This window comes from Lissotriton vulgaris, chromosome 3_1 (genome assembly GCF_964263255.1).
Source record: "Lissotriton vulgaris chromosome 3_1, aLisVul1.2, whole genome shotgun sequence".
In the NCBI taxonomy this organism is placed as follows: Eukaryota; Metazoa; Chordata; class Amphibia; order Caudata; family Salamandridae; genus Lissotriton; species Lissotriton vulgaris.
Window position 1 is genome coordinate 1,290,305,399 of NC_141689.1, and position 24,964 is coordinate 1,290,330,362.

Here is a 24,964-nt window from a genome sequence, read left to right on the forward strand (position 1 = left end):
AATGCTTTTTGAGTTTCAAAACAGTCTCAGACAAACACCAATTTTTCTTTAGCAGAGCAAAGGGTATGCACTCCAGAGGCTGCAACCAAAAATGGCACAGAAATGCTGTAATTCATCACACATATCTCTCATGTCACCCAATCAAAACTCTTCCCTCACTTTTTTTTAAATCAACACCCTTCCCCCCTCTGCCCTTTCTGCCTTTTTTCCATAGCAACTACCTCCTGACAGACCTCTCATGTTTACAAGTTCACACAACAATGTTTCAACTGAACTCTGAACTCTCAGTACACCTGCTTATCCAGTGCAATGTTTCTTAAAATGATTTTTTCTTAACCATTCGAATTACATCTTTCAAAGAACACATCCATGCACCCTAACTTTATCTTTTCAGCAATCAAAATCTACCAATCACTGCTACTGAATCATTAGCACTGAAACTCCACAGTTTTTTTCATTACAAACTCCTACTGTTTCAACTGCCATTTCATTCCCACACTTCATCTGACTGCAGCAGAACCACCTCTCACCATGTTTTCTGTCTGGATTCTTGGACATAGTTACATCCACTGGGCTCACAGGTATGCTGATAACAGAAATTTACACAACCTCAATTTACAAAATGTGGAAATCAACTGGATTGGCCAGAGAGGATTGAGATGTCACCAATTGATACCATTGGTGAAAATCCTTTTGCATTTGCCAAACCCTGACCTCTTAATAGTGCACTGTGGAGGAAATGATTTGGGCACTTTGACTGGGGTAGGTCTGGAAATGCTTTTAAAGGACACCCTTGAGCAATTGATGGCACTTTTTCCTCAAACTGCCTTGGTATATTCAAATATATGCCAAAGACAGAAATGGAGGTGGTCCAATCAATTTTGTCCACAAATTGAGAAAGCGAGGAAGCATGTAAATAAGTCTGTTTCAGCTTACATGAGAGACCATGGAATGGGCTCCATCTACAACAATAACTTGCATTACTACATGCAAGATATCTACAGAGGAGATGGTGTGCACTTCTCAGATGAGGGGAACAGAGTTTTCATCCAGAATTTAAGACTGTGTATTGGTACCTACGTATAAGTACCTAAATCTTCCACAGACCCAAAAGCTCTTTTCAGAGCTACTCTAACTATTATCACTCTAAATAAATTTACAATGTAACTTTTTTTCACTAATTTTCAAGATTTACGCTTTCCGGAGCGCTACCCGGTTCGCGCACCGGGCGCTAACCGTGCGAAATTCTTTTAAAAATTTGTTTTTTTCGGGGCATATATGGGCCTCCTCATCCACCCTCACAAAACCTAGGGGGTCAGGATATGTCTCCCTTGCCCCCTTTTACACAATCCCAGCATTATTTATCCTCCATCTTGTGTCCAAATTAGACCTTAACGCAAGATGGCGGACTCCCGTTACGCTGCCGGTAAGCTACCCGGTGCATGAACCGGGGCGCGCAACGGCACATGCAGCAAAAAAAATGTGGGAAGTTAATGTACCAAAAAAGCACTGGAGACACTTTCACCAAATTTTGAATAGTCCCTACTACATACCAGTCCCTACCATTTTCCCAAATTTAATGGAATTCCATAGAGCCATTCAAGTTGTAGCCCTGTCTAAATATCCTGAGGTAAATTACATGGCAAAAACACATTAGAAAGAGTTGACATTTTCAACCAATGATAACATTACTATCAAGTTGTATTTTTATGTGCTGACATTTGATTGGTTTGCAACATGAATATATATGAAAAATAGGAGGGAAAGACAGCCATTTTGACTGGTACTCCCTGAGGTACATTTAAGAACCATTTGCAGGGAAACCTGAAACACTTTGCCACAGGTAAGTTGATAGTTTCTAAGGGGAAATATGTTGTGCAGCTAAAGTTATTTTTTAAAAAAGTTTTCTGTTAGTTATGTACTGTCCCTCAGTTATAGTTATGGATTGAGTTGTTAGGCTTCATTACATGCAGTTCTTCTTTTGTTCAGTTCCTGCCTGTTACTATACACTGCCCAAAGATAACTTCACTGATAAAAACTCAGAAAAACCTGTATCAACTTCACCCCTACAGCGCATTATCTCTACTGATATAGCTTTAAAAACTGTATGATCAAATTTGTCCATATTAATTGCAAAGAACTAAATGCTTGATAAAGGTAGTTTCATATTAGGTACTACTGAAAACGATAAATTAAAGTTATTTTTTTTCTGCAATTTACAGGCAAAAAAAAAACAAATAAAATGGAGCAATTGAAGGAGGCTGTTGCAAATACTTTGGAGGAAATTATAATTCACCCTAAAAATGAGAGCCAAAATATTTAGAAATTTAAAATTCTTTGACACATTATTCTTTTTCATTTGTAATTCATGCAGTAGGAGAATGAAAGAAAGTGAGTGAGTGAAGGAGTGAAGGAAGGCAAGTGAGGGAAAGGGAGTGAGGGACAGTCAAGAACTGCTAAGGGAGAGTGAGGTATCAGAGTAAAAATACAGTAAGCAAAGTGAGGGAGGAAAGGAGTTATGGGAGTGAGGGAGTGGGAATGGAGGTGAGGGAACGAATTTATCAACTATCATGCAGAAGAAGAGTGTGGGGAAAAAAAAACAAAGAGGAGGACTAAGAGGAAAGAACAACGTTGGTTATCCTCCATCTTATGACTAAATTTGTCCGAAACATATGATGGCGGACTCCCGTTACGCTACCGGTGAGCTACCCGGTTCGCGTACCGGGTAGCGCTTCCACCGCGAAAAATCAAAAACATTTTTTTTTTTTTGCCCCGCGGGTCCCTTAAATAGCCCCCACATCAATCGTAGGGAGTCAGGAGGGGTCTACCTTGCCCCCTTTTATTCATTTCCCCCTTCATTTATGTCCACCTCTTGTCTCTCGATCCTACCGAGAGACAAGATGGCGGCCGCTCCGAACTGTTTAGAATGTTGACAATCACCGGAGAGCCAATTCGCTTCTCCTCGCAAAGTTCCGTTGCGTATCTGGTACGCAAACAGGGGCGCTAACCGGGACGCTGTCACAGATATGTATATTTTTTTGAACCTAAAATACTCAAAATCCACTGGAGCACATATCTTGAGACCTAGCAAAGGCACATCGGACTACCAGTCCCTACAATTTTGCCAAGTTTCATAGAAATCCATTCAGCCGTTCGAGCTAAAAGTGAGTCCAACCGCCCTATGGAAAACTCAATGTTAAAAACACGTTTTGTGACCCCCCTTTTTTCTCGGCCCCCGCTTCACGAAACTCCCCAAACTTTCAGGGGACGCTCAGAAACAAAATGTGCCATTTTCCTGAAAATTATATATATATATATATATATATATATATTTACTGAAAAAACCATAGGTTTCACACCAGTTATAGTTAGGAATTAGCATTTAAAAAACCTATTAAATTCACTAAAAAAAGGATAGGTTTCACATCAGTTATAGTTAGCTGGAAAATTTTACTGACCAGTTAAGCAATCATTTTTTTAAAAAAAAAAATCCATTTACACACTTATTTAAACATTTATTGTTCCATCGACCTTTACATATACATATATAAAATATATTTATTTTTCAGAAAGCCACACATTCACTGGATGGTGTCATCAGTGATGTCATGAGTGATGTCACTGACCATGTCATGAGTGATGTAATATGTGACGTCATCAGCAGTGCATTACACGCGCAAGTTATAGTGAGTCCAACTAACTATAATGTTGAATTTCAATGGTTTTATGTCAGTAAAATTTTCCAGCTAACTATAACTGATGTGAAACCTATGTTTTTTTTAGTGAATTTAATAGGTTTTTTAAATGCTAATTCCTAACTATAACTGGTGTGAAACCTATGGTTTTTTCAGTGAATTTCATAGGTTTTTTAAATTCCTAACTATAAGTCTCACTTCATAAGTAAGACTGTTAGCGCTCTAGTTGTTTAGAACACTCTGATACATTCTGTCATTGGGCTACAGTTGGGCTATATTTGAGCTATATTTTTTTTTTTGTCTCTGGTGGCCATCTTTGGGCTACATTGGGCTACATTGGGCTACATTTGGGCTACATTTTTGCTCTAACATATATAAAGCCCAATGTAGCACAATACATTTTTTTCCAAAGTTAATTTTCGTAAAAAGCACTTCAGAATAGGGCTACCTGTCCCTACAATTTCCCTTTTTTTTTTTTGTGCGCTCCTGATGCGCGCCCCGGGGAGCGCCCCGAAAAGCGTACTTCTATAAAGCGTCCCGAGGCGCGCTCCGGGAAGCGTCCTGAGAGCGGCAATATCGCGAACGAAAACATGATCGTGACGTATCGCGTAGCCGCGTCCGCGTGATATGCACGGCGTAAGCGCACCCGGAAGCACTCGAGCGAATACGATCGCGCAACCTAGGCGTCTGACACGCTTACGCGGCGCGCCTCCGGCCACGCCCCGCAGCGCGTCGCGTAAGCGCGTCGGGTCATGTGACCAGAAAATAACACTTTTCATTGGTTCATAACAGTTTTGGTTTCATAATGATGAAGCCCATGGTCATGTGACCTGTAGATAACACTTTTCATTGGTTCAATAATTATTTTTTTCTAAATTTAGAGAAACCCACCCATTTCTCTCACTATTGATTTGCACTTGGAGAGAGCAAGAGGTGTTTTGTGAATTTTGAACTCATTACTTTCCTGATCTACAGCAATGACTGCAAGGGAGTCATCCAGTAGTGATTCAGATGGATTTGTGCAAGAGGACCCTCCTCACCAGAAAACAAAGAACCACTTCATCTGGAAATTTTATGACATCCCTGAAGGACAAAAAAAAGTTAATGCAAGTAAAGTAACTTGTAAAATATGTGGAAGTATTTTATCCAGAGGCAATACAGCTTTGGAAATGCCAATTTAATTAGGCATGTCAAAAGAAGACACCCCAACAATTACTCCAGGGAGAGTGTCAGGGAGCTGGCAGAGAAGGCACGAAGAGATGGCAGCAGCACCTCCACTGGTGGAGCAACACCTTCAGGTTCAACACGTGCAAGAATGGTCCCTAACGTCCAGCCGGTATTTGCAGGAATAAAATTTTTATGCAAGGACTGTGACGAACTATGTTACGGGGAGCAGAGCGTTGAACTCATTGCAATAAAGAAACAGGAACACCAATGCTCTCCCCGTCCCTAAATTTTCTCATTTTTTTGCTCCTGTTGAGCATTTTTTGAATCCCTGTTTTTGTTTTTCCCCTGTAAAAAATCCAAAAAAATATAAAATCGTTTCAAAAAGTATAAAAAAAATCTAAAACAACAAAAACAAAAAAAAGTTCTTTTCAGAACTACCTCCAATTTATAAAAAAATGCTATTTTTTTTTTTTAAAATGTCATTCTTTTTCTCAATCGTACGCTCACCGGTGCGCGTACCAGGCGCTCCCCAGGCGCAAATTAATTAATTTATTTTTTTTTGCCCCGTACGGCCCTTTTATGACCCCCACATCAAACCTAAGGGGTCAGGGGGGGTGTACCCTGCCCCCTTTTGCTCATTTCCCCCTTTGATTTATACCACCTCAATCCTACCGAGGTACAAGGTGGCGGCCGCTGCGGACTGTTTCGAATGTTTACAGACACTCGAGAGCCAATCAGCTTTCCGTACGCAAGTCGGGTGGCGCGCTTTGAGCGCTCCCCTGCGCGGGTACCAGGGCGCGGCTCTAGATATATATATTTTTTTGAACCTAAATTACTCAAAATCCACTGGAGCACATATCTCGAGACATAGCAAAGGCACATCGGGCTACCAGTCCCTACAATTTTGACAAATTAGGTGGAAATCCATTCAGCCGTTCGGGCTAAAAGTAACATCGACCGCCCTATGGAAATTAACATGGGGAAAACGCGTTTTGGGACCCCCCTTTTATCTCGGCCCCCGCTTGACGCATCCCCCCCAAACTTTCAGGGAAGGACTGGAGCTCCACGAGGCCATTTTTAGGAAAATTTTCAGGCAGATTCGTCAACCGGCGCCGAAGTTATTGCAAATAGAATTTTGAGATTTAACATTGAAAAAAATCCTAACTATAACTACCTACTGGCGACCGCCAGTAGGTAATATATATATATATATATATATATATATATATATATATATATATATATATATATATATATATCTCCAACCAAAACTCGCCCTGATGCGAAGACGCCTACAACAGTGATTTCTTTATTACAAAGCTTTAGTCAATAAAACCAGCATTTTGCATTCCAAAAGCTTTTCTTCCTGCCTGACGTAATTCAGGGCCCCCGCCCCTTATTCATAGACATAATCTGTTGATCCACAGAAGTGCTCACACATATTTTCTCCTCTCTGCATGCTGAGTAAAAATCACCCTTTTGCTGGGCCTCACAGGTGAGCTTAATTTATATCATATGCACTCTGGGAGTTGTAGTACATGTGGCGCAGGTTCCTCCCTTCAGTGTTTCTGTGTCTTTTCAGCAATTCACAATGTTAAAATGCCCCAGTGTGCCTCAGATGAAAAGTCTAGTTTCAAAATATATAATAATCACTGTACTGTTTAGAGGCAAAATCTTGCCATGCCCCTGCAGCCTCACATTACCATTTTAGTGATGGGGCAGTCCTCCACGGCCAGGCTGCCATGTACAATCCAACTAAAACTCACCCAGATGTGCAGACGCCCCCAACAGTGATTTCTTCATTACGAAGCTTTATTCAATAAAACCAGCATATTGCATTACAAAAGCTTATCTTCTTGCCTGACGCTTTTCGGGGCCCCTGCCCTTTATTCATAGGCATAAGCTGTTGATCCACAGAAGCGCTCACACATATTTTCTCCTCTCTGCATGCTGAATAAAAATCGCCCTTTTGCTGGGCCTTACAGGTGAGCTTAATTTCTATCATATGCAGGCTGGGAATTGTAGTACATGTGGTGCAGATTCCTCTCTTCAGTGGGTTCTGTGTCTTTTCAGCAATTCACAATGTTAAAATGCCCCAGTGTGCCTTAGATGAAAAGTCCGGTTTCAAAATTTATAATAATCACTGTGGAGTTTAGAGGCAACATCGTGTATACTTGACTATATTTGAGAGCAAGTGATTGTGATAGTGACTGTATGGATCAGTGTGCGCTTGTATTAGTTATTGTATAAGAGTGTAAGTATGTGTTAATATATTTTTTAATAAGTGAGGTGGTGTGTGTATAACTGTATAGGTGAGTAAATGGGAGTGTGATTGATTCTTTGCATTACTGACTAGGTGTGTGAGTAACTCTATGGATGAGTGGCGGTGTGTGAGAGTCTGTATAGATATGTGAGTGCATATGATAATGCCGTAATGATGGTTGACTGCATGCATGAGTGACTGTATGGGTGAATGAGTGGATGTGTGTGTAGACCAAGGAATTAGTGAGTGGGTATGTACTAACTGGTATTGGTGTGTCTATGGTTTTGAAAATGGTAGTCTATATTTTAGAGTGGGTGTATCAAAGGTTATATTAGGGTTTGAGAAGGTGAATCAGATTATGACGTGGATGATGTCATCAGTGATGTAATCAGTGATGTCATTTGAGATATCATCAGTGATGTCATAAGTGATGTCACTGACCATGTAATGAATGATGTAATATGTGACGTCATCAGCAATACACTGTGGGGGCGTGAGTTACAGATAGCTGAACCAACTTTAATGGCCGAAGTTCTCTGTTTTTGTACGAGTGAAATGTCCAACTACAGATAACGTCCCAGAAACCTGTGTTTTTGTCTGTGAATTTCTAAGGATTTTTAAAGTGTTAATGTCTAATTATAACGTCCCTGAAACATATTTTTTTCAGTGAACGTTAAAGGTGTTACAAATAGTAATTTCTACCTATGCCTACAAAAGTAGGACATGTGAAGAAAGAGGAAGAAAAGTGCAGAAAGAAGCAAGATACATGCAGAAAGAGGCAACAGAAGTCCAGAAAGATGAAGAAAAGTGCATAAAGAAGCAAGAGATGTGCGCAAAGAACCAACAGAGGAGCAGAAACTCCTCCTGTGCCCCCAACTTTTTGCTGACAGGTAGTGGTGGTAACTGACTCTGACTAACCAGGCCTAGAGCCAGTGCTATGCTAAAAGACACTTAGAATACTGTAAAATCACCTACATACAATAGGGAACAACATACATTGAGGTACCCCTGTGATTAGAATGACCTCTCCAGTATTTACCATGAGTTAGTTCCTAGGTCAATGCATGAGTACATGGGTATTGACTGGATGATCAGAGTACTGCAAGGAGAGTGCATCATGAATTTGATAAGTGCTTGGGTTTTGGCTGAGAGATTGGATAAGTACATTGTGCTTGCTGGGTGATTAGAGGAGTGTATGGGTAGTGACAAGGAGATGGATGGGCTACATCCTTAGTGCTCAGGGGATTGTAGCAGTGCATGTGTTAGTGCCTGGGTCATTGCATGAGTACATGGGTAGTGACCAAATTATTAGAGTACCGGAAGGACAGTATTTGGTGATTTTATAGCTGCTTGGGTTTTGGTGGAGTGATTGGATAAGTGCATTATGCTTGACGGGTATTTGGAGAATTGTATGGGTAGTGACAGAGGGATTGATGGAGTGCATGAGTACTACCTGGGTAATTGGAGAAGTGAATCAGTAGTGTGTAGGTGGTTAGAGGTCTGCCTGGGTAGTGCACAGGGGATTGTAGCAGTGCATGTGTTAGTGCCTGGGTCATTCCATGAGTACATGGGTACTGACAAGATGATTAGTGTAATGAAAGGAGAGAGCATGGTTTATTTATAAGTGCTTGGATTTTGGCAGAGTGGGTCGATAAGTACATTTTGGTGAATGGGTGATTGGAGATGTGCATAGGCAGTGACAGGGAAAGGGCTGTACTGCATGGGTTGTGCTCAGGGGATTGAAGCGGTGTACTTGCTAGTGCCTGGGTCATTCCATGAGTACGTGGCTACTGACTGGAAGATTAGAGTACTGCAAGGAGAGTGCATGGTGAATTTATAAGTGCTGGGGTTTTGGTGGAGTGATTGGATAAGTACAAAGTGCTGGCTGGGTGATTGGAGGAGTGCATGAGTAGTGACAAGGAGATGCCTGGACTGCATGAGCAGTGCTCAGAGAAGTGTAGCAGTGCATGTGTTAGTGACTGGGTCATTGCATGAATACATGAGTAGTCACTGGATGATTAGAGTGCTACAAGGAGAGTGCATGGTGATGTTATATGTGCTTGGGTTTTGGCGGAGTGATTGGATAAGTACATGATACTGGACTGGTGATTGGAGGAGTGCATGCATAGTGACAGAGGGATTGCTGAAGTGCATGGGTACTACCTGGGTAATTGGACGAGTGAATCAGTAGTTTGTAGTGGTTAGAGGTCTGCATAGGAAGTGCATAGGGGATTGTAATAGTGCATGTGTTAGTGTCTGGGCCATTGCATGCACACATGGGTACTGACTGGATGATTAGAATACTGCAAGGAGAGTGTATGATGAATTTATAAGTGCTTGGATTTTGGCAAAGTGATTGGATAAGTAGATGGTGGTGAATGGTTGATTCGAGGAGTACATAGGCAATGACAGGGAAAAGGCTGTACTGCATGGGTTGTGCTCAGGGGATTGAAGCGGTGTACTTGCTAGTGCCTGGGTCACTCCATGAGTACGTGGGTACTGACTGGAAGATTAGAGTACTGCAAGGAGAGTGCATGGTGAATTTATAAGTGCTTGGGTTTTGGTGGAGTGATTGGATAAGTATAAAGTACTGGCTGAGTGATTGGACGAGTGCATGAGTAGTGACAAGGAGGTGCCTGGACTGCATGAGTAGTGCTCAGAGAAGTGTAGCAGTGCATGTGTTAGTGACTGGGTCATTGCATTTATACATGAGTAGTCACTGGATGATTAGAGTGCTACAAGGAGAGGGCATGGCGATGTTGTATGTGCTTGGGTTTTGGCAGAGTGATTGGATAAGTACATGATACTGGACTGGTGATTGGAGGAGTGCATGTGTAGTGACAGAGGGATTGCTGGAGTGCATGGGTACTACCTGGATAATTGGACAAATGAATCAGTAGTTTGTAGGTGGTTAGAGGTCTGCATACGAAGTGCAGAGGGGATTGTATTAGTGCATGTGTTAGTGTCTTGGCCATTGCATACGCACATGGGTACTGACTGGATGATTAGAATACTGCAAGGAGAGTGTATGATGAATTTATAAGTGCTAGGATTTTGGCAAAGTGATTGGATAAGTAGATGGTGGTGAATGGTTGATTTGAGGAGTGCATAGGCAGTGACAGGTAAATGAATGGACTGCATGGGTAGTGCTCAGGGGAATTATAGCAGTGCATGTGTTAGTGCTTGGGTCATTCTATGAGTACATGGGAACTGACTGGAAGCTCAGAGTATTGTAAGGAGGGTGCATGCTGAATTTATAACTTCGTGTGTGTTTCTGGAGTGATTGATAAGTATATGGTGTTTGCTGGGTGATTGAAGGAGTGGCTGGGTACTGACAGGGCAGTGGTTGGACTGCAGGGATAGTGCTAAGGGGATTTAACAGTGCATGTGTTAGTATCTGGGTCATTGCATGAGTACATGGGTACTGATTGAATGATTTGAGTACTGCAAGGAGAGTGCATGGTGAATGTATGAGTAATTGGGTTTTGGTTGAATGATTGGATACATGATGCTTGATGGGCGATCAGACGAGTGCATGGGTAGTGACAGAAGGATTGCTGGAGTGCATGGGCACTACCTGGGTAATTGGAGGAGTGAATCAGTAGTGTGTAGGTGGTTAGAGGTCTGCATGCGTAGTGCACAGGGGATTGTAGAAGTACATGTGTTTGTGTGTGGGTCATTGCATGAGTACATGGGTACTGACTAGATGACTAGTGTACTGCAAGAGAATGCATGGTGAATTTATGAGTGCTTGGATTTTGGCAGAGTGGTTGATTAAGTACATTTTGGTGAATGGGTGATTGGAGTTGTGCATTGGCAATGACAGGCAAATGTCTGGACTGCATGGGTAGTGATCAGGGGATAGTATTGGTTCATGTGTTAGAGCCTGGGTCATTCCATGAGTAAATGGGTACTGAAAGATTAGAGTACTGCAAGTAGAGTGCTTTGTGAATTAATAAGTGCTTGGGTTTTGGCGGAGTGATTGGATAAGTACATAGTGCCTGCTGGGTGATTGGAGGAGTGCATGAGTAGTGACAAGGAGATGCCTGGACTGCATGAGTACGTGCTCAGGGAATTGTAGCAGTGCATGTTTTAGTACCTGGGTCATTGCATGAGTGCATGAGTAGTGACTGGATGATTAGAGTGGTACAAGGAGAGTGCATGGTGATTTTATAAGTGCTTGGGTGTTGGCGGAGTGATTGGATAAGTACAGGATACTGGACTGTTGATTGGAGGAGTGCATACGTAGTGACAGAGGGATTGCTCGATTGCGTGGGTACTACCTGGGAAATTGGACGAGTAAATCAGAAGTGTGTAGGTGGTTAGAGGTTTGCATGGGTAGTGCACAGGGTAGGTAAGTAAGTAAGTAAAAAATGTATTGTTTTTGATTAGTTACAATCATTACAAAAATACATTTCTGATAAAACATTTTGATTAAATTTTTATTCCATCAATAGACTGTAAATAAAGGCTTTATGTGCCAGGGCATGCATGAATGTTAAAAAAGTGCAGTAAGTCCATGGTTCGTTTTCCTTGGAGCTTCATTTGTCTATGTGCGAGTTTCAAGTCCGCTGGACCTTTGCTTAGCAGCAACTTGAGATAGGAACTTGACTAGCTTCCCATTTAATTGTGGGTCCCTTGGGTTGAAACAAGCGAGTACTGCTTGTCTCCGAGTGAGTATGCCACATTCATTAAAGTGAGTTTTAAGGAGACATACCCTTTCTTCTTTTAATTTAATGCAGGAGCATATTATATGTTCAATGTCCTCTTTCCCTACTCCTCATAACCGGCACAGATTCCCATAGTTCGTTCTCAGTCATGGTGGAAGATGAGGTTTTGCTGTCAGGATTCCCAACCTGTGTTTTAGAAAGGCCTCTTTAGACTTCCTAGAGTAGCCCAATTCAAAGTATGCTTGTTTACCAGGAAGTTTGTAGCTGCACAGAGCCATCTATGTGTGACTCCTGTGAGCAAATGTGGCTTTGTCTTCTGTGAATGAAACTTTTTTAATAACCTTGTTTACGATGCGCTTAAAGTGCATGTGCGTTGTCGGAATTTCCCATAGTTCACCTAGTCCTGTGGCGGCTAGTGATTCGTCCAAATATGTTTTGGCCGGCGTGATGGATGTGCTACAAAGTTCCTGCCAGAGATGATGGTTCAGTGTATTCCTGGCGGAATTTTTGATTTTGTGCCAGCACTTGATGTACGAACCTCGGCTTGCATGAAGTTGCTTTGTTAGACCAAGCTCTAGGCGAATCTGTGCTGTCGAGGTATATGGCTGGAGATTTAAAATTACTCTATAAGCCTTTGCCATGGTGGTATGCAGCAATGAAGCATTCCTGCCTCGCTGCCGTATGTTACTGTTGATGGGATTCTTGATTGTGCAACGCGAAGAAGTGGGGCAAATTTTGGTCCAGTCAATTTTGTTTTGAGGATCCTTAGCGTTGTCGCAATCACCATTCCTTTCCTTTTGATGGTTTTAAGCTGGGTCTTAAATTGGCCCCATTTGTCAAACATAACACCTAAGTACTTGTACGCATTGCAGTTAGCGACTGCGGTTTCTCCAAGCGACCAAGCGTGGGTCCGCACAGGGGATTGTATTAGTGCATGTGTTAGTGCCTGGGCCATTGCATACGCACATGGGTACTGACTGGATGATTAGAATACTGCAAAGAGAGTGCATGATGAATTCATGAGTGCTTGGATTTTTTTTAAAGTGATTGGATAAGTACATGGTGGTGAATGGTTGATTGAAGGAGTGCATAGGCAGTGACACTTAAATGGTGGACTGCATGGGTAGTGCTCAGGGGAAATATAGCAGTGCATGTGTTAGTGCCTGGGTCATTCTATGAGTACATGGGTACTGGCTAGAAGATTAGAGTACTGCATGGAGAGTGCATGGTGAATTTGTGTGTGCTTGTGTTTTTGTGGAGTGATTGGATAAGTACATGGTGCTTGCTGGGTGATTAAAGGAGTGGCTGGGTACTGACAGGACAGTGGCTGGACTGTAGGGGTAGTGCTAAGGGGATTTAACAGTGCATGTGTTAGTGTCTGGGTCATTACATGAGTACATGGGTACTGATTGGATGATTTGAGTACTGCAATGAGAGTGCATGGTGAATGTATGAGTACTTGGGTTTTGGTTGAGTGATTGGATACTGATGGGCGATCAGATGAGTGCATGGGTAGTGACAGAAGGATTGCTGGAGTGTATAGGTACTACCTGGGTAATTGGAGGAATGAATCAGTAGTGTGTAGGTGGTTAGAGGTCTGCATGGGTAGTGCACAGAGGATTTCTAGAAGTACATGTGTTAGTGTCTGGGTCATTGCATGAGTACATGGGTAATGACTAGATGACTAGTGTACTGCAAGGAGAGCGCATGGTGAATTTATAATTGCTTGGATTTTGGCAGAGTGGTTGATAAGTACATTTTGGTGAATGGGTGATTGGAGTTGTGCATTGGCAATGACAGGAAAATGGCTGGACTGCATGGGTAGTGCTCAGGGAATAGTAGCAGTGCATGTGTTGGAGTCTGGGTCACTCCACGAGTACATGGGTACTGGAAGATTAGAGTACTGCAAGGAGAGTGCTAGGTGAATTTATCAGTGCTTGGGGTTTGGTGGAGTATTTGAAAAAGTATATGGTGTTGACTGGGTGATTGAAGGAGTGCATGGGTACTGACAGCGCAATGGCTGGACTGCATGGGTAGTGCACAGGCTTCCATCCTTATCTGTTTCTGACCTCTTTTCAGGTGGCGCCGGGAAACCCTTGGGTAGCTGAGCGCCTCATACAATTAAATAACATAACATAAAACAGGGGATTGTAGCAGTGCATGTGTTAGTGCCTGGGTAATTGCATGAGTACATGAGTAGTGACTGGATGATTAGAGTACTGCATGGAGAGTGCATGGTGTATTTATAAGTGCTTGGCTGTTGGCAGAGTGATTGGAAAAGTACATGGTGCTGGCTGGGCTATGGCTGGACTGCATGGGTAGTGCTCAGGGAATTGTAGCAGTGAATAAGATAGTGCCTGAGTCATTGCATGAGTACATGGATAATGACTGGATGATTAGAGTGATAAAGAGAGAGCATGGGGAATTTATAAGTGCTTAGATTTTGGCAGAGTGATTGGATAAGTACATGGTAATGACTGGGTGAATAGAGGAGTGCAAAAGCAGTGACAGGGTGATGGCTGGTCTGCATGGGTAGTGCTCAGGGGATTGTACAGTGTATGTGTCAGTTCCTCAGTCATTGCATGAGTAAGTGGGTAGTGACTGCATGATTAAAGTACTGCAAGGAGAGTACAGGGTAAATGTATAAGTGCTTGGGTTTTGGTGGAGGGATTGGATAAGTACATGATGCTGGATGGGTGATTGGAGGAGTACATGGGTAGTGACAGAGGGATTTCTAGAGTGCATGGGTACTACCTGGCGAATTGGAGTAGTGAATCAGTAGTGTGTAGGTGGTTAGAGGTTTGCATGGGTAGTGTACCGGGGTATTGTAGCAGTGCATGTGTTAGTGCCTGGGACAATGCATAAGTACATGGGGACTGACTGGTTGATTAGAGTACTGGAAGGAGAGTGCATTGTCATTTTATAAGTGCTTAGGTTTTGGCGGAGTGATTTGATAAGTACATGATGGTGACTGGGTGATTGGAGGTGTGTATAAGAAGTGACAGGGAGATGACTGGACTGCATGGATAGTGCCCAGGTAATTGCAGCAGTGCATGTGTTAGTTCCTGGGTCATTGTATTAGTACATAGGTAGTGACCAGATGATTAAAGTACTGCACAGAGAGTGCATGGTGTATTTATAAGTGCTTGGCTTTTGGCAGAGTAATCGGAAAAGTACATGGTGCAAGTACGCCTCCTATGGTCCAAGACCACGCCCCCTTTTTACACCACTCTGCAAGCCAGCTCCCTGGCGCTTACTGGAGGTACCTGGTGGGCTAGTTAGCCCCTAGGGACCCTCAGGATTTCAAGGGGACTTAATCTCCCAACTTAAAATGTGCCCCAGGGCACGTTTGCACACTTGTCACATCAGGTCATGCCTCCTCACTGCACCACTGTGCAAACGTGCCCCCCTGGTGCATTGTAAATTGGGGATTAAATCCCTGTGAGTCCTGAGGGTCCCTGGGGGCCAACTTGCCCACCAGCTACCTCCAGTAAGTGCCACAGAGCTGTGTTGCAGAGTGGTGTAAAAAGGGGCGTGGTCTCGGACTACCACTCTGCAACACAGCCCTGTGGCCCTCACTGAAGTTACCTGGTGTGCTGTGTCAGGTCCCAGATTCTTCGCAGAAGCAGAACTGATGCTTGCTCCCAATGCCCCCCCTTGGTTTATGCCGCTTGGCCAAGCAACTGCACCAGAGACGGGGAAAGGAGAATTGGACAGAAAAGAGTGACACTCCGACAACAGCTGGCACCCACTAGTACTTCTAGATACGATATGGATTCGGGACTGCACTCAGGTTCCTAATGCACACAGAAAGGGAGGAAGACAACTCAACTACTTCCTTGTTATAATTCCTGAATGACAATTCTAATACAAATCTATCCTACCAGCTGTCTTCTGAGTCTTGCTTCTCTCTGTATGTGATTGTGAGTAGCTACCAATGAAGAGATAGATATTTCTGGAAGAAAGAATGTCAAATTAAGTAACTTACACTTGTGGTATTCTCTATATTATACTCTGGGTGGATGGTTTACTCTACCTTCTTCATTGGTTGATTCTCTTGTAAAGGAATGTACGATTTTAATTGTCACTGTGTTACAGACGCCAGTACTCTCGACGTAACGTGCAAAAAGAAACAAGGGAAGGTAAAGAGGAAGGAAAGTACAGGGTTAGCGCAAGGGGAAAGTTCTGGCAGGTAGAGTACTCAGAAGCTCTGTGCAAGGAAGGGTTAGAAAAGTCTTACTTCTTCTTCTTCTGAGGTTTCAATGTCCGTTGATGAAGTTTCCAACCACCTCACCTCGAACCACTGAACTGAAGAGAGATACGTAGCTTGGAATTCTCTATTCACTAGATAGTTTTCTTGATAGGAACAACTCAACAGAGTTTCTCCTCTGGTCATGAAGTTCTGCGACTGAAGAACACTGCTAGGTCACTCTTCTAACACGAAGAATATCCTACTCACAACTTGCAAGTGAAGGTATTCACAAAACTTGTAAATGCAAAGAACACGGAGCACTTGCTATAACTCACGTGTCCTAACTAAGGGTCAAACTGATATGGTGTCTAAATCTACACCCACGAATTTCTAACTAGAATTTTCTCTATAACTGTGAGCGCACTAGAATAACGGCCACTCACAACGAAGTCTTTTTGAAGTCCGCAGTGTACAGCGCGCTCGCTCCTCAACTCAGCAAAAGACTAGAACATACCTACTCCCCAGCGGCGGCAATACCGGTGGCCATCTTGGAATTTCATTCTAATAAAGATCGAACAAAAGATTAACCATCCCTGGTTTTACTATCACTCTGGGTCTCTCAGAACCTGGAAGGGCAGTGTTCCTTGCAAAGCGCTGACAGTGTGATTCCTGACGGTACCCCCTCTCAAAGACCGAGTCATTGGTCTTGGCTTGGACGGGAATTGAGAATGAAAATGTTTAACCAACTGAGGTTAACATCTAAATAGGTTTTTTTCTTGTGACCACTAATACACAGATCTAAAATATAAGTTCTTAATTTCCAGTCAGGTCCCTAGGATACTGTGATCCTTCCAAGATCTTCTTGCGCATGACGATAATCCGCAAACAGGTATTTACAAAGCATACAGACCTAGACTAATAGATGGACACCACTACTGATTCATAAAGGGTTTCATATAACATCCTATATATAATTTCTTCAACTGAATGATTTCGCATTAATGCTGAACATATAGATTTACAACTATGAAGTCGTCATAGCAATGATTTAATGTATGCGCCCATTTGTTTGATATGGATACAATGACCCTGATGTAATATAGGTCTTTCAACCCAAGAGTTAAATGGTTTGTTTGAACACAAAATGGTTCTAGAATGTTTTTGATTTTACTACAAATAGAACATGAGAAGTAAATGTTTATTGTGGACAGATTAAACCAATGCAATGCTTGTTGTCTTTTAAATTAATGAACCACAAAGTGATATTGTCTTTAGAAGCATGAACTTTATGTTCACGTATATGTTGTAAATATAATGTCTTTTGTCGCTACAGTTTAGTGTAATTGTTTTGTCACCAGGGTGTGTTGAATATAGCCAATGTAATATTGTAACTGTAAATATCTTTTAACTTGCAGACTACAATATTTCTATACAGATCTGAACTGATTACAGTCCTGAGGATGGTTTCATCAAATAACTGCTAAGAAACCGAAACGTCGACTTTGCACTTCATCCCTTGCTTTGTTTTACTCAATGTGCTTTGGGATAGGTGTTTTTTAGGTTCTGTTGAGTCACTTAGCAATTTATTTTTATGTGTACCCACAGTCCTAAAATCTTATTCGCTTATTTGTCTGTATATGAAGCTGATTTTTCTCAATGAATTATTTGATAAAAACACTTTTTTCGTATACACCCTGTGTCTTTGTTTATATGTTTCATGTTGACAACACAATTTGATCAGTTTTGATTCACTCATTGTAAGGACGATAAATTGGTTCTTCTCATATTAATTTTAAATAACAAAACTTAGATTGAACAAAGTCCCTTGAAGGCATCTTTACCTTTCTATATTTACTTACCCAAGCCCTCAAGGGTATTCCGGGTTGCTCACTTCCTTAATAATAACCAACTGAGGAGCATGCACATTGTCAGCTAATTCCCAGGAACGATCCTCAGGGCCATATCCCTTCCAGTCAATCATTTAAAACAATCTGTTAGAACGAAACTTAGAGTCCAAAACCCCTTTGACCTCATACTCATGTCCTTGAAGGAGGAGTGAGGGAGGAGGTTTCGTGATTCTAACATGAGGGGAGGTTTTCTTCACCAAAGAGACATGAAAGACTGGATGAATACCCATGGTAGGAAGAAGTCTCAATCTCACTGTGACTGGACCCAAGACCTTATCAATTACATATGGACCCACAAAACGAGGCTGGAACTTCCTATTCCCCTTCAGACGCAAATGCTTAGTCGACAACCACACCTTATCTCCCACCTGGTAAACTGGGGCTGGCTTTCGATGTCTATCTGCTCCCTGCTTGTACTTCTCTTTGGCCTTAATCAAGTTCTCTTTTGCAGACTCATGAATGTGGGACATGTCCTTCAACAACTCTCCTACAGCTGTAACCCCCAGATCATCCTGAACAAGAAAGGGATTCGGATGCCTACCATAATTGAGATAAAAAGGAGAATAACCAGTAGAAGCGCTTTTAGCGTTATTACATGTAAATTCAGCCAACCACAACTGATCAGCCCACTCTCCTCACTGATCCATAAGAAACATCCTCAGGTATTGTTCTAATTCCTGATTTTGGCGCTCAGTTTGGCCGTCCGTCTCCGGCTGATAAATAGTGGATTACCTAGCCTCCACCCCCAACCCATGAAGAAATGCCTTCCAGAAATGGGAAACAAACTGAGCTCCCCGATCTGATATTACTATCTTGGGAACTCCATGTAACCTTACTATGTATTCCCCAAACAATCGTGCCAGATCTTTTGCAGAGGGAAGTCCAGACAAAGGAATAAAATGACACATCTTGGTGAAAGCGTCCACAATGACTAGGATGGTGTTAAACCCTTTACTCTTAGGCAAATCTACGATAAGATCCATGGTTACCATTTGCCAGGGACAAGGAGGAGTTGGCAAGGGTTGCAACATACCCTGCGGGGCTTGTCGGGTAGACTTACTTCGAGCACACAAATCACAGGACAGGACATACTGTTTGGCAGAGGAGGACAACCCAGGCCACCAAAAATAACACTGAACTAAATCCAAAGTTTTCATAACTCCCTTATGACCAGCTAACGGTTGGTCATGGCACATCCGCAGGGCTTTCTCCAGTAAAAGCAAGGTCAGTAGATACAAAGCTTCTTGATGGTATGGTAATTGCTGATGACATTTGCGCCCAGAGTCTTGAGCTACCCAAGCATCAATTTCTTCTGTAGTCAAACTATTCCTGACTTCCTCTTGGATACTATCCAAAATGATGGCGCAGATAACTTGAGTCTTAGGGATAATGGGCTGAATCTCCACAGCATGCTGCATTTCCACTGTATCAATGCGTGACAACGCATCTGCTTTCCCATTCTTGCTGCCAGGCCGATAAGTAGTAGTAGTAGTAAAATCAAAGTTTATTTAGACAATAGTCTATAAACCATACACAAGACCATGGATCCACTTAGCAATAGAAATTTTACATCATAGTTCATTTATGACTCAGTACACATTTAAAACCATAAAAGCACTAAATTAATATTTTCCATTTTTTTAAGTCTTAATATCTTAAAATTTCCCAACTTCCTTGGTTGTCTCCTTTACAGCTTCTCCTATTGCTTTCAAAAATTTCCCCAACGCAATTGTGATATCTAAAAACGACATTTCAGTAAGGAGAACAACAGCCTCTGATCGTGTGTTTACCTTATTCTTTAAAAATATTGGACGAAAAAACATTTTACGCACTGTTAAGATCCATGTACAGTCCAGTAATATATGTAAAATATAATTCTTCACACCTAGGCCACATTTACAAATACCATCAGGTTGGATCAGGGCTACTTTTAATTTACTATCGATCTTCCATGGATTTAAGCCTACCCGAACCTTCATAATTTCGTACCTTAACCATTTACTGGGTAACACATCCAAATAAGGGAACCGGAACTCCTTTTCCCATTCATTCCTTACCCAGTTCACAGATTATTTCAACTTCAGGTACTCCAGATCTTGTGATCTGGAATATTCTTGCCCTCGGTCCGTAAGCATTTTCTTAGTAAAAACTAGGTCCAATAAGGGTTGTTCGAGGGTCAACTTTAATTGCGCAGTTACTAGCTGAAGGGTTTTCATCAATTCCCGTGCCCAATGTAAACTGCTTGCTTGTATTTCCTTTCTGCACCAAATTGACACCTTCTGTTCACCACCGGGCGTCTGGCGGTTCCAAAATCTTAGCAATGAAATTTGTGCCTTTACCTCCCATGCCGTCAAGCCTACCTCCAATCTAATAGCTTGCAACATGGATCCGTTAGGTAGGGACAACAGCATTTTAATTATCTTTCCTTCTTCCCGGTCCCAACCCCTTTTACCACTCAGATAGAGCACTTCAGCACTGTAGAGAACTTGTGGGGGTATCATAGCTTCAAATGCCTTTAATAACGGTCTGTTAGACATGTCACCATAGTCCTTATTACATTTTTTCAATCCACAGACCGATGAGGACGCCTTTGAAGTTTGTGCCGCCACGTGGGTATTCCACTTTAATGCACTGTCAAACCACAGGCCTAGATATTTGTATTCATTTACTACCTCTAATTTGTCTAAACCTAAAAACCATTTAACATTTTTTACCCTCTTCCCGAAACATAGGATCTTTGTTTTCTCCATATTCACTGATAGAAACTTTTTGTCACAATATATTTTAAAAGCATTTAATTTCCTTTGGAGGCCCATTTCAGTTTGGTCCACGATCACTAGATCATCAGCATATAAAAGGCATGCAACTTTATTATTATTCATGCGCGGGCTCGCACTCTTTTCAACTTCCAAAACCACGGGAAGGTCTGATAGGAAGATTGAAAAGAGCAAGCGTGCCAAAACGCACCCTTGTCTCAAGCCATTCTTTACGGGGATTTTCTGCGTTAATGAGCCCTTTGAATCTCTAATGACCTGGGCCCAATTGCCACTATGTAATTCTTTTAGAATATTTAATATGCCCTCCGGCAATGCATAATTTTCTAGCACGTCCCAAAGGCTGCTTCTATCTACTGAGTCAAAGGCAGCTCGGAAATCGACGAAACCGCAGCATATTTTGCCATTTTGTTCAATCGATTTCCTAGCTAAGGCCCACAGGGCAAAACAATGATCAATCGTAGAGTGGCCTTCTTTAAACCCACCCTGTTCCACTGGTACGATTGACCGAAGGTCCGCCCACTCTTTTAACTTACCGAGTATCATCTTAGCAAAAATCTTTTCTCCTATATCTAATAGGTTAATTAGCCTGTAGTTTTTAGGGGCATGTACATCTCCTTTTTTATGCAGAGGCCTTATTATTGCACCCTTCCAGTTTGCAGGTATTAGCCCTTGCTCTAGTATTAAAGTAAACATTTTTTAGAAGAATTCCGCGCACCAAGGCTGGTTTGAATTTAATATCAGGGCCGGCATATCATCCGGGCCTGCCGCTCTAGTTAAATTTAAAGTCCTAATTATCCTAAGGATGTTTATTACTGAGCAATCATGTTTGAGATCCCCTACTAGATCTCTCCACTGCTTTGGTACCGAATTATCCGACAACCTCCCTGGGGCATACAATTTCTGAATATACTCAGCCCATACATCTTCCTCTACTACACAGGTCATTGGTGCAATCAAGGGTTCCCTGGCTGACTGTATTAGCTTCCAGAATTGCCGTAGGTTCTTATTTTCAATGGATTCCAATAATTTGCCCCAGCAAGATTCTTTATGAATCCTTTTTACATTACGGATTAACATATTATATTCTCTCTTTATTTTTATTAAGTTTTCCGCCTTTGCTCGTGTAAAATTTTGCGTAGGCTACGCTCTTCTCTCCTAACTTCTCTTTTTTTTCATTAAACAATCCTGATTAAACCATGTTCCTTTCTTACTTTGAGTATTTCCTTTCTTATTCTGTTCTTTTGCAGTGGGCCTTAGTTCTATACTTATACTTTCTACTACTTGTTTTATTTTTTCCACAAACCAGAATAGGTCTTGTCCCTTCAAACAACCTAGCTGAATCTTATGTTGCAGGCTTGCTAACTTCTCTATAGATTTTTCAGATAACCTAGTGGTCATCCGCTTTGGGTACTCTGTCTCTTGCCAGATAACTCTGTCGCAAACCATATATTGTGCTATTCCAATTCTAACTTTATTAAATTGTGATCACTACATTCCATGAGGTTAATGCTAAAATCTTTCACTAACTCGAAATTCCATGCCGGCAAAAACACATAGTCTATTGGGCAATTATGTGCCCCTTATTCAAAAGTTTTCTTTGCCGGGCGGTCATGGACTATCCTTCCATTTAAACAAAAGAAACTTTTATTTGATAAATAAGTGCCCAATTCCACCGCACCTGTAAAGGTTTTTGTTTACATAAACTCTGTATTTTTTATATCATATGCATCTAGAATTTCTGAGTACCATTGATCCGACAATTTTGGATTTAGTTTATGGTTAAAATCTCCCGTTAACACAATCAGGTCATTTCCATACATATCACAAAGTGCATCCATATCATTCTTAAAATGTAACAATTCAACCCCATATTCCTTTGTTGAATTCCATTGCATATACACATTTAGGATCAATATAAATTTATATTTCTTATCCGCAAGTGTGGTTTGGATTCTGCAGGCTAGAAGCCACTTACACTTTACAGATATCAAAATGGTTTTAGTTGTTAGGGTTGTTGATATCATTGTCAACAAGCCACCTGCGGGGTGCCCGGAGTTTGATTTTACAGCTGCACGGTGGACTTGTCGGAACCCTTCAACTATTTGGGGAACACCACAGAGCCAGGTCTCTTGTATACAAATGATTTCATTCTCTTTTGCAAGTTCTTTCACAGTTTCACGTTTTACAAGTGTTCCTAATCCATTAATGTTCCAAGAGACCAATTGTATGCTCTGTGGCTGCCCCATTGCCTCTTCTACATCAATTAAAGGCCCATTCACTACTAAATCTTCTCTGTAACTATATGAAGGTCCTGCTAAACTGGAGGTGTTACTCCAATTCTTCCATGCCTCCAACATATCTGTATTGTTTATTACTATATTAAAATGTTCTCTCCCTTCCTCTATTTCCTCATCGGGGAGCCTCCCCTGCCTCTTGCTTAAGCCTGCATGATACCTTAAGAAAGGTTTCTGCTGGGGCACCTTAAACACTGGCGCAAACTCTTCTTTGGACACTAGGCGAATCCCCTCTTTACGGATTTCTTGCTCTGCGTTTTCTATTGCGGACGTCACCAAGCCCGAATAAAGCTGTACTTTGGTGACCTCCTTGCCCTCCCCAATTGTTTGGAATCCCACCTTTCTTAGATCTCGAGAGCCTATGCCATTTAAACTTGGGCAATGGGCAAAAACCTTGAGTAGGTGTGCTCTATTTATATACCCACTCTTTTTAGATTTTTTGCCACCCCTTCCCAATTTTATGTGTTCAAAGTAAAGCCACTTATTCCCTCTATCAACCACTTCTTCTGACTTTGTAACACCTTGATAATATAGTGTATTTAATCTAGTTATCACTTTAGGGCTACTTTCCCGGTTTGCATTACTTTTATTTTTGCTGGGGGGCTGCCGAGCCTGTGTCTTTGCTAATTTTGAGGTTACATGAATCTCCTTATCCTGTTGGGTTTGCTTCCTATTATACTTCTCTTTTTTTGCTGATAAGAAGGCCTCTTTCTCAAAATCAATACCTTTCTGAACCCTTGTCGTTTTGTTCGATTGAGACTTGAGCTTATGTGTTACCTCTTCTAATGACTCCTTCCTCCCCTTTCCTTTTTTCGTCCCTCTTAAATTAAACTTTCTTTGTGCCTCACTACCTGGACCTCTTATTCGTTTAGAGTGACCATAATGCATATATTCACCTCTCCTTTTTACCAAGATTGGCCATTTTGACACATAAACTTCATGGCCATCAACATGAGCTTCATCAACTTGGCTTACAAGTGGGATATCGGCTAATCTATCATCCCCCTCCCTCCGTTGACCCGTAGCCACCGGGTTTAAGACAGGTCTCAACATTGAAGGCATTTGGCCTCTAATGCCCTGTAATTCTCCCTCAATTTTAGAGAGGTACGTTTTTTGACTTTTCAGGACATCGTGGTTTAGCATAGTTATTTCTAACAATCCTTGTAGCGATTTTTGCACCATTAACATCATTTCCAACATTGAAACTGCCGGGGATTCTGATACTTCCAAGTTTATATCTAGTGACCGATTTTCCCCATTTGTGTCATTGCTTTTGTCCAGATGTTCCTGGTCATTGACTTCCCCCAAGACACTCCTTACAAATCCAACTGGAAAACCGTCTGGGTTATGGGCAGAATCGTCACCATGGTTACGGACCTGACTATCTTCCTCTTTCCCTTCCACCACCTGGTTGGTTAATCTTGGGGAGGAAGAAAGTCTCGGTGACATTATTATCCCCTTCTGCCCTGTCAAGGACAGGACTGATCGGTTAACCAAATCTATGGAGTCTACCAAATGACTATCGAATATTAGGGAGGATCCTTCTTTCCATGTTTCTTCCATTTCTTCCGTTTCTGTAGTTTCTATAGTCTTTGCAGGAGAAAAAACCTGTTTAAAATGCTTCCCCACGAACTCCTTAATTGTACTAGATGCTATGCTCCCCTTACTTCCTCCGTGTTGTACTTCCTTTGGAGCCTTGGGAATTTTTCCTTTTAATTTTTGGGGGCGTTTTGATTTTTCTTTTACCCTCCGGGGAGAAGGACTCTCCTGGGTAACCTGTTGATTATCCCCATTCAGTTCTGCCTTCTTTGTATTCCCTAATGTGCTTTTATTTTTCTGTGGCACCATTTTACTCCCTCTGTGTTTCTCTCAACACTTCAAACAGAGTCAAATTTCTTAAATTATTAAATTAAAATACCTAATATTTCACTTACCTCTGTTGTGCCTACTTCTTGTGTTGCGCTCTTGCCCGTGCCCTTTTGTGTTTTTCTTTGTAGGG